Source organism: Antennarius striatus, chromosome 8 (assembly GCF_040054535.1).
Source record: "Antennarius striatus isolate MH-2024 chromosome 8, ASM4005453v1, whole genome shotgun sequence".
NCBI lineage: Eukaryota > Metazoa > Chordata > Actinopteri > Lophiiformes > Antennariidae > Antennarius > Antennarius striatus.
Genome location: NC_090783.1, coordinates 12,024,328 through 12,036,040, shown reverse-complemented (window position 1 = coordinate 12,036,040; position 11,713 = coordinate 12,024,328). Strand labels below are relative to the sequence as shown.

General features: G+C 42.1%; 1 long non-coding RNA gene and 1 pseudogene across 1 annotated transcript; both read right to left on the bottom strand.

The window, feature by feature from the left end:
• Positions 1-6,195: 6,195 nt before the first annotated feature.
• Positions 6,196-7,031, bottom strand: LOC137600606 (uncharacterized; annotated as a pseudogene).
• A 120-nt stretch (positions 7,032-7,151) lies between these two features.
• On the bottom strand, positions 7,152-8,460 carry LOC137599617 (uncharacterized). The gene is made up of 3 exons (XR_011036835.1): positions 8,326-8,460; positions 8,181-8,259; positions 7,152-7,348 (listed from the first exon to the last, which is right to left on the bottom strand). It is a non-coding gene; the product is annotated as an uncharacterized lncRNA (long non-coding RNA).
• Between the last annotated feature and the right edge of the window lie 3,253 nt (positions 8,461-11,713).

Sequence of the window (11,713 nt, the reverse complement as noted above, 5' to 3'; positions counted from 1 at the left end):
ACAATGCAGCTCCCTCTGGCCTTCTCTGAACTTCTCTATCAATATCCTCAAAGCAAAAACTGCATCTGCTTTGAGGATATTGATAGAGGAGTACAGAGAAGGCCAGAGGGAGCCTCTTTTTACAATAACATTGATAATCATATTTCTAGTACGTTTCTGAATGAAATACCACTTTCCGTAATAGATAACCACTTTCAGTAACCATGGAAAGTAACTTGTGGAAATTCCACGGTAAAACAATAATATTCATACCAAACATATGAAAACAAACGCATTGGTATTATAAACCAATCAATCAATCATGTTTTATTTATATAGCGTTTAATCATGGCAACAGACATTTCAAAGCGCTTTAACAGACAGAAAAACCTAACTGAACCCTCCAGAGAAAGCATAAGCGATAGTGGCGGGGAAAAACTCCCTTGTTTAGGAAGAAACTTTGGGCAGGACCTAGACTCTTTTGGGCAGTCATCTGCCTTGACAGATTGGGTGGAAAATAAATAAAAGGAAGATAAGGATAGGGTAAGAGAAAGAGAGACAGATAGGCCAGATAGTGTCAGTGTCTTTATGGTTATAGTTAGACGATTTGGCACTGAATTGGGGACATCAAAGTCAGGCTGCATTCACTGACTCCTGGGTTGTTGCCTTCAATACATGTTCCTCATCATGTAGTTGGTAAATTCAAGGCACAATTACAGCTGCATGGATGACTGAATGGTGGCACGGAGGAAGAAAGAAAGCAGGATAGATAGATAGATGCAAGATAGCTGATAGATAGATGAGGGGTGATACTGGTGGGCTTGGAGGAGCAGATCCACAGCATTTGGATAGATGAAGGGTGATACTGGTGGGCTTGGAGGTGCAGGTCCACAGCAGATGGTCCACAGTGGATGGGCGGATGAGGGGTGTAACAGTATGGTGGCACGGAGGAAGAAAGGCAGCTGGACCCCAGCGGATGGTTAGGTTAGGGGTGATGGGAAGAGCAGGTCGACTTATACTCCAACTTATACTATCATCAATTCTGTCAAAATTTTTAACTTTTTTAGGATCCTGTTTATCGATAAGTTTCCAATCTTTACACTGCAGTGTATCTTTGGGTTTTATTTTGCTTATTCCTTTCCCCATTTATAAGAAATTTGGTCCAGTCTGTCAACACTTAGGGTATTGTAAAAACTGATTTTCTAGCAGTAGGGCAGCAAATTAAATTTTCTGTTGTGGTAATTCTCACTTCAACTCTTTCGAGTGGAGAACTCTTGCCTTTTGCATCCACCCCAGTCTGCTGCTTAAGATCCTACTGTTTTGGTATGAAATAAAAATACCTAATGGTATTTTACTTCCATTCACACTCTCACTCTCCAACACGTTTTGTTTTACAGAATTTAAGCTTCTACCTTGCAGGACTCCGCCGTCCTCTATTTTACACGGAATTTGTCGGACTCCGCCGTCCATTGTTACCTGGTAGTGATTAGTATTTTCAGGATTTTTTCAATTCGCGCAATGGCCCTCAGTCATTCACTTATTCTTTAAACAAACTTCAACTCACGACTGTCGTCTTTCCTCTCTTGAAATACCGTCAACCTGTGCATCCCAGCTGGTGATTTGGAGACCGGTCCTGGAGAGGATCTGATCGGCAGCTCCTAGGCTAGCCTGCCGTGGCCACAGTCTTTTCCGCTGTCCTCATCACCAGCTGGAATCCTTAGGTATATTGGCATCCGGCTCGAAGGACCAAATTAATGTCAGGTTCAAACAACCCAGAACAATAAAAACTCACACAAAAAGGAGAAGACAACAGTAATATTTTTTACTCGCGAGGAGAATGGACAGAGATGCTCAGTTACAAATCTCCACCCAATTCTCAGCATCCCAGCCAAAAACCTCTCCTTTTATTTCATTTGAGCAGTCCCTGTTTACAATGTGTGCTAAAGGATGGGGGACAAAAATATAAGCAAAGCACCATGTATGGTATAATGTCACAAGAGTAACCTCTTCCTTTTACGGTATTGCCCTTTTTTCAGCAGGTCAAGGTTTACATCTTAAACTAGTCATCAGCTGCTACCTCAGCTGTGACCTTTCGACCTCTGCCTAAACATAACTCAGTGCATAGCAAGACACACACATACACATTTATATGCTCATGGTATGCAGTATAAAGAATAAAGGAATGTAAATCAGTAAATATAGGATAACTTACAGTATGTACATTATTCTAACAGATGGTCAGAGAAGGAGGAGGAGAGAGGAGGTCAGTAAGTCTGGATGTTGAGTCTTCAGCAGTGTAGGTCTATAAGAAAAAACTTGGCAGCCTAAGTTGCCTTAATTGTAAAATTTTTGAAAATGTTTTAACCCATTTATTCCCAATTTTTTTCCAGACATAAAAATATCCAAATCATGTCATTTGCAACCCTTTGAAATAATCAATCATGCTTTTTTGAAATTTTCATGGAAAAAGTAGGTTAAATTGTGTGTTTTATGATCGGTCACAATTGTGACCGGTGAGATAGTGTGTTGTACAACCATTCAAAGTATGCATAATAAATTAGTCATCCTACAGCAGAGTTAATTAAACTAAATTGTTCAAGGTGCCATTTTGTCAGAAACCCAAAGGGAAACAAACCCTGACTTTCATACTGAACATGTTTCTCATTTACAGTATACCTTTATCTCAAATCACTTTCAAATTATAACCTTTTGAAATCGTGATATCGAAATTTTATATTTTCTTTAAAAAACTCCGGCGTTTAAAGGGTTAAAGAGTGTATAGTAAATAAAGTCACCCTACAGTAACCTAAAGGGCTGCCCACATTCCAGCCACCCCACCCCTAAACCAAAACACCAAAAGCACCAAAAAACAAAATAAGAAAAGACTCATCCAGATATTTCAACACTTTAGTGCAACTTTCAACATCAATTAGTGCAACATCAATTTAATGCAACATCAATAGTACAACTTTTAGTGCAACGTTAACACCAACAAAAGACAACAAATAAAATATTTAAGCTTTCAACTTTCAAGCAGAGGTTATATTGACTTAAAAGGGGGGGGGGAGTGGTAGCCATTAATAACATGTTTTCAAGAAAAGTGCCTCTTCACTCTACAGTCCATGATACATCTTGAAGCACTCAATGTGTAGTGGTGACTTGCATTTCTCACAAGCATAGGTAGTGCACTTGTCACAACGGCGACATCTCTGGAAACACTGCATGGTGTTTATTGGCCAGTGCGAAGCATTATCATATCTTGACTGATCTTCAACAAAATCTTCAACAAAAGCAGCCATTAGAGATCTCCTTCCGTGGCTCAGTGGTTTCGTGCCAAAGCTTTGCATAAGACTGTGAGACGATAAGCTTTCTCCAGATCCACAAAAACACAATGCAGTCCCTCCCATGATGTCTTAGTAAAAGAGGTGGCTGTTCACAAGAGCACTGTTGAGTGCCCATGCAAAGATGGGCCACCACCACTTCTTCAACCTGATTGAAATGCTGTATGTTGAAACCTGTTGGTCATGAAGGTCAACACCACCCATGTGCTTATTGTATCTGCTGATACAGGTTGGTTGTTTGACTTTCTCGATGGCATGCCGTTGCCTGTTCCATCTATTGATGGTCACCTCACTGTATCTTCCATGTTGCTTGCCACTGTGACAATATTGTTGTCCTTCCACCGAACCGTCAGATTCTCTCCTTGACAGAGTGCTTCAGTGGTTCCTCGGGGGAGCTTCTGAGATGTGAATGAGACGTCAAACAGATGGTTCTGCCTTACAGTTCCAGAACTCTCATATCCTCGTTTTGTCATCTCATCGAGGAGGGAAAGTGTGGTGAACAGATTGTCATGGAACAACTTGCAACCTTGAGGCACCTGAGCTTGCTCTGCCAGACAGAGGTGTGTGGTGATGAGGTCACCATCATCGTCATCTACTTGCAGAAGTTCAGCATTTGCTTTCAGTAGCCTGGCTGTCAAATGGCCTCTTTGCCCCTCATTGCCCATGTCTGACCCATCGCTATCACAATCAGTTAGGACAGCCTCTTTCTCACTTTGAGGTATCAGTGCAATGTTGCATGTCTTTCCGGGGGGCTCATCTCCATCCAATATATCTAGTATTTGAGCCAAGGTCAAACTGAGAGATAACAGGAAAGAAAGAAAAATGTGAAAAAATGTGTTGTGCATTACCCCCCCCACACACCCCTCCTACACCCCCCTCCCATTGGGGGGGGCAATTGGTCTTGGACTAATCAGTGCTGTATATAAGTCAATTCAGATAAATTTCCATTTTAACATACCTAATTAGTATTTGTATAGCTATATGCAATGTATTATCCCACCGGTCACTATTGTTGCCGTTGACATATTTGTTAGTTTTATGATCACACTGAACACATTTGAATAATTGCAATGACTTACACCAACACTAGACACCTTAAACAAGATGTGTACCAAAAATCATTGTTATCTTGTGGTGGAAAGTTTTTAATACAATAAAATAATACAATAATATAACAAAATAACATCATTTAATGGAACCAAAGATCTGGATTGTTGTGTCATATTATTCAGCTCTTGTGAAGGTGGCCCCAGGGTGTCTCGAGGTCATGAAGACGCTGCATGAAAATAATTCCTGTTAGACTATATTTGGAAATGCTTGCATGACTGTGGGTATCCTTGGAAGAAGTTAGACACTGACAGAAGCAGCTAGCCAGATCATTTCATATGCTATACCCGATATTAGAATGTATGTTTCTGCACAGGGTCATCCAAAGAATGTCTGCAGCAGATCCTCACAGGATTCGCATGACTAATTATATTATGTCATCAAATAGTTTTGTGAAACAGTCAACTTGATATTTTTGGTAACGTCTGGAGGTCATGACGTACCAACTGAAAACCCGTAAAGAACTGGTTGAAAGCAGATGGGCCGAGGTTAATACCTCCCCCTAGTCACACCTTTAGGGTATAAAAAGAGATGTGATCCATTTTCTAGTTTGTACTTGGAAGTTTTGTCCTGTACCCAGAGTACTCTGCAACAACACACCGGAGGACTTTTTCATCGTCTCCAGAGCTCTCATCATGCTTAAATAAGTATTTGTTGAACTTGTCTGTTTGTTGAACCTGTCCGTCTGTCAATATCATCGATGATATTATTGGACTCATACTCAACCTATTGATGATATTATTGTACTACTACTCAACCTAAACATGACTTGAATGGACAAATAAATATCTTGTATTTTACACTGTCTCCTGTCCTTAAGAAAAACAAAACCCCACCACAATCTTTGTTAAGATACTTAACTAACCTTTTCTTTCGGGCTCTTGAGTCTGCCATCCTCTCCTCTTGGTGCATACAGGAAGTAAACAGCTCTAGTCATGTGACAATTTTAAGTGAACATGTGACACTGCACAAGCGTCTTTGGGACCCTTTACCCTGTGCAATAATCGCTGGAAATGCATGAATGGATCATCTGGTAACATTTTATACTCTCATAAATGAAAAACATAATTTTGGTCACTATTGCGACCGGTGGGATTAAATGAATCAGGACCGAGACAGGAGCCTGACCACATCTTTAATCTCTTTGATACACACCTGTAATTTGCACAACTGATTGACTTCATCAGGTTTAATCCAGAGGTAAAATTGCGTATCATCGGCATAACAAAGGCAGTTGATGGAGCGTTTCCTTATCAAATTACCTACAGGAAACGTGTGGCGGGAGCGGTGTATGGGGTGGTGAGGAATACCAGAATTAATGTGTCGACAACGCCACCTGGGGAATTGCACCCCAGGAAATCCTAAACTCAGATTTTAAATTGACAAGATCACACAGTCACTATTGTGACCGGTGGGATTAAATGGGTCAGGGACGAGACAGGAGCGGAGACCAAGTGCGTCTAAACTAGAGTCTTTAATCACATCAAAGGTCCACGAGGGAGCACAGGAAAACCCGGTGCACGAGTCCAGGGATACAGAGTGGGGCGGGCGACGTGCAGACACGGGAGGATACAGACAGGACTTACGGGGAAACAGGCAGACAGGCAAAGGTTCAAGTCCGAGAGGCAGAGTTTGTGGTCGGGGACAAAGCATGGTTCTGATACGGGTCCAGAACAATCCGATATCAAGGTAGGAGTCAGGATGAACTGGCGACAAACACGGCATCAACACAGAGGATCTGACGCTGGGTCCATGCTCAAGCCGGGTCTTAATAGTCCGTGATCAGGGGTAAAACTGTGGCAGGTGTGTCTGGGATGATTGGACGCAGGTGTGGGATCTGCGCCACGGCAAACCCAGCGCGAGGCTGGGGGCGGACCCCGAGCCGGGTCGTGACATTAAGTCTACTCTTAAATAATGAGAGGGTGTCTGCCTCCCAAACTGAGGGAGGGAGGTGGTTCAACAATAGAGGGGCTTGACAGCTAAAGGCTCTACCTTTGTATATTCTAGGAACCACCACTAGGCCAGTCTGTTGAGTGTGTAATGCGTTAGATGGATTATATGGAACTAAAAGTTCCTTCAGATAGGTCAGTGCCTGGCCATGAAGAGCTTTGTAAGTGAGGAGTATTTTAAAATATATCCTAGCTTTCACAGGAAGCCAGTGTAGAGAAGCCAACACAGGAGAAATATGGTCTCGGGTACTGGTTCTGGTCAGGACACGGGCAGCAGCATTCTGGATTAGTTGAAGTGTCTTCAGCAGGCTGAAAAAAGTGAGTTACAGTAATCTAGTCTGGAAGTGATGAAAGCATGGATTAATTTCTTCGCATCATTCAGTTTTAAAATATGCCTGATTTTAGCAATGTTTTGGAGATGGAAAAAGGCCATTCTAGAAACCTGCTTTATGTGTGTGTTAAGCGAGAGATCCTGATCAAAGATGACACCTAGTTTCCTTGCAGTGGTTTTGGCCTCAAAAGTGATGCCATCCAAGGCTATTATGTCACTGGGCACTACATCCCTAACGATTTTTGGGTCATGCACAATGACCTCAGTTTTACCAGAATTTAGATGTAAAAAGTTATTGGTCATCCAATCATTAATCTCTGATACACACCTGTAATTTTCACAAAGGTCCGATATACCACTGGGGCGAGACTGTTTTCCATTAAAACAAACAAATTTTTATTAACAAAAGAATTAAAATAATACAATACGTGGCACACACCAGTTATGCAGTACTATAAAATGAGCACTTGGGTTGAAAGTAAATAAAGAGGGCTGGGGCTCCGGGCTTACCAAGCAGCAGGGACAACCAAAATCTAACAAATCACCCAGTGACACTGCACACACTCAAACCAAAAAAAAGAGGGGATCGTGAAGAACGCGCCACCACCAGGGATAAAACTGCCGCTGTCAGACCGCAGCACCTAACAGAAAAGGAGAAAACAATTAATACAACATGCCCAAGAACAGCACAAACTGGTGTGGACTAAATAATGATTTACATGATTTAAATAAACAAACTAATTCAATGAACTAATGGTAGATAACGAAAATGTAACAGTGTAGAAAAATACCAAAATACAATCAAAGTATAATAAACTAAATGTTGAATGGTCACAGAGATAAAGAAACCGACTTCAAATGTAAAGTGGTGTTCACTAGGCGTGGGCGACCATGCAGGCCCTAAAGCCGCCTGTGAACCAACCACACCTTTAAATCAGGGCGATAAGCCGCTGACTAAGACTCAGTCTGCTCTCTGCTCACTGCCTAAAATGAAACAAAATTAGCAGAACATGGCAACAAAATACGAAATAACAATTAAACTAAGAATGAATTAACCAAATAAGAACAGAACCAAAATAAAGAACCAAATGGAGAACAAAAAAAGGAAACTCAAAGAACCAAATAATCCTAAATTAAATGTACCATACTTGAAACAATGTGATTAAGAGAGCCGGTATAAGAGAAAACCTGTATGAAAGGGCCAGGACTAAGAGTGCCAGTATAAAAGGGCCAGGACTAAGAGAGAGAGAGAGAGAGAGAGAGAGAGAGGATAGCAGCGTGGCCCAAGGAGTAGTGGTCTGTGGTGTCCTTAATGGTCGGAGCGCCGCAAGTACAGCACACCCCAGGCAACCGGAGGATGTGTGTCTCGAAACACGCCTGGAGTACACAGCCTGGGATTTACGCACAGATATTAATCAGCTGAGCGCTTTGAAACACAGCAAACACAGGCGGACAAAGCGCAAACTAGCGTACCAGAGTGGGCAGGTAGACGCACACAGCAGGGCTCCAAACAGGTCAGCAACTCTCCCTCGACCCCCTACAGCCAACCACTCTGAAACAGGTGGAGATCGTGTCACCACGACGCACACACAGGAGGGAAAGACGGCAGGGTGCTTACCTGGGCGAGAAGATTGTGTACCTAGATGGCGGCCACACAACGGATTCATGCCACGCCAAATGGGAAGCTGTGATGAAACGGAGCTGCCGATGCCACGCCAAACAAATTGCGGCCACGCCGAGCCACAGCCACCACGGGAGCGCGCGAGGAGCGGGAGCGACCACATGTACCTGAATATAATGGTGCGCGTAGCACCGCCCCCCCCGATCAGTGCGCCACAGCTGTGCGTAAGAGCTGGCACATTGCCAAATAGTGACGAGGAGGGAAATGGCCTCTGGCTACACATGTATAAGATAAACAATATTGGACAAAGAACTGAGCCTTGAGGAACTCCATAACTAACTGTAGTGGACTGAGAGGAGTTGTTATTAACGCTAACAAACTGGGAACGGTCAGTTAGATAGGACTTAAACCACATCAATGCTGATCCCTTAATACTAATTGGTTCGTCCAGTCATGCCAAAAGAATATTGTGGTCAATTCTGTCAAAAGCCACACTAAGGTCCAAGAGAACCAATATAGAAACAAGTCCTCTTTCTGAAGCGGTTAGAAGGTCGTTGCTAACCTTGACAAGTGCCGTTTCCGTACTATGATGTTCCCTAAAACCTGACTGGAAATTCTCCAGTAAACTATTGGATTTAAGGAAATCATATAACTGATTAGCAACTATTTTCTCCAAGATCTTAGATAAAAATGGAAGATTTGATATGGGTTGATAATTATTTAGAACAGCAGGGTCCAGGTTAGGTTTTTTGAGAAGTGGCTTGATTACAGCTATTTTAAAGGACCGTGGTACATATCCAGTTGATAATGACAGGTTAATTATATTAAGGAAGTGGCTGCTAAGTAAAGGTAAGGCTTCTTTGATGAGTTTTGTTGGAATTGGATCTAACAGACAGGAGGATGGTTTAGCTGAGGAGATAATAATCAGCTGAGATAGTCAGCTGACTGATCTGTTTTGGAGAAAAGACATCCATAGAACCAAAAGATTCAGGAGTCAGCTGTGTGTTTTCTGGATCTAAGGGACCTAAAGAAGGATTAGAGTTGGTGAAGGACAGGACGCCATTAATTTTGTCTCTGATGAGCAGGATCTTATTATTGAAGAAATTCATAAAATCATTGCTGTGGAGACTTGATGGAATACTCGGTTGATATGCACGGTGGTTCTTTGTCAGTCTAGATACAGTACTGAACAAGACTTTGCGATTGTTTTTATTGTCCTCGATTAATGATGAATGATAGGTTGCTCTCGCGGAACAAAGTGCCTTCCTGTATTTATTCAAGTATGTTGCCACGCAGAGTGGTGTTCTCCTAGTTAATAGAACGCCATTTCCTCTTAAGTTTTTGGGAATGTTGCTTTAATCGGTGGGTATGACAATCAAACCAAGGAGCTCGAATCCCCTTTTTTATAGTCTTATTTTCTAGTGGAGCAATTAAATCTAAGGTTTTTCGCAGAGTCCGTAGTAATGTCAGCAAACTCATCAATTTGAGATGGACAAAAATTAACTGAATGTCAATGACCAGCTGTGTAGTTCAGGTGTGGGATTAAATTAAGCATACTTGGATTTCTTCCCTGAATTTAGAACTAGCTTGATCTGATAAAATTCTAGTATGAACTGTTTGTGCAGGAAGGGAATTACACAATAGCCCAATGTCAAAAGTTATCAGGCAGTGGTCTGAAAAGACAGAATTTTGTGGAAAGACAAGTAACTCTTCAATTTCAATCCCATAAATCAGGACCCATAATTCCATAAATCAAGTCTAGGGTATGCTTAAACTGGTGAGTAGATTCCTGTACACACTGACCAAAGCCTATGGAGTGTAGAAACGACATGAATGCGCTACTGAGGCTATAATCACTGTCGTCCACGTGAATATTGAAATCATTAACAATAATGACCTTATCAGTTTTAAGAATTAAACTAGTTAAGAAATCGGCAAATTCAGACAGAAAGTCACTGTATGGACCAGGAGCACGATAAATTATGACAAATAACAGAAACTGAAGTAGTTCCTGACTTGGGTTTGATGGACTCTGACTAAGACTTTCAAATGATTTAAAGATCATTTTTGGTTTAGGGCTCAATTATAGCGAGGAATTAAAAATAGATGCAACTCCTCCACGTCCAACTGAGGCTTGAGGGATCTGATAATTTAGGTGACTAGGAAGAGTAGCTTCATTCAGAGAAAAATACTCAACCTCACTTAGCCAGGTTTCCGTTAAACAGAATAAATCTATATGATAATATGATATAATGTTATTGATTTAAACAGCTTTTGAAGACAGAGATCTAATATTCAGGAGACCACATTTTATTGTCTTGTACTCTGGAGCTGTTGGAGTCTTGGTTTTGATTTTTATTAAATTTGGATGTCCAGTTTCTCCCTCTGGACTTGAAATGAATTAATTTTACATTAATTAACTTTAAACGGTCGAGGGACAGACACAGTCTCAATAGTGTGTACAGTGGGTGACAGTATAGTGGATGACAGTACAGTAGGTGAAAGTGTAGTGGGTAACGACTCTGCATCCCGGTCTCAACTATGGATCAGGGGTTTGGATCAGAAATAAATGTGGTCAGATTTTTGGACAGGAGAGCAGCGCCATTCCAAGTGGGATGTATGCCGTCTCTCCTAATTAGACCGGGTTTTCCCAAAAAAGTCCGCCAATTATGTATGAGCTGTACGTCATTAGCAGGACACCACCTAGACAGCCAGTGGTTGAGTGAAGACATGCGGCTATACATGTCATCACTGGACAGATTAGGAAGGGACCAGAGAACACTACGGAGTATGGCATTGTTTTATCTAAGCTGCACACCAACTGCGTGTTAATTTTAGTGACCTCCGCTTGGCGTAACCGGGTGTCATTAGCGCCGACATGAATTACAATCTTACTGTATTTGCGTTTATCACTATTAGGAATGACTCGATGTCACCTGCTCTGGCACCCGAGATTTCACTATGGTCGCTGGTGTCGTTATTTTAATGTGCCGCACCGCAGAGCTGCCAATTACCAGAGTTTGTTCCTCAGCGGGTCTGTTGCTGAGCTGGGAAAAGCTGTTAGAAACATGAAGTGGTTACGGGGATTGGTGGTGAACCCGAGAATCTCCCCTGCCACTGTTTCCTTCCAACAGTCCTTCCAACTGCTCCTGCTCGGGAGCTGCTGGTGGACAGCTAACCTGAGCTGGGGAGTGGAGTTTTTGTCCCGGATATCTGCGTTGTGTGCACGAAAGCGGTAACCGCAACAAAATGCCTCGTTGCGCGGCGCTTCACTCAGAATTTGTCGCTGTATTCTGTCTCGTTCGTGCTGTTTGGACCCTGCTCAAAATGTGAAAATTGTTGGAACTGTAATGACACACTAAAATTATGTTAACTGTGAAGTCCA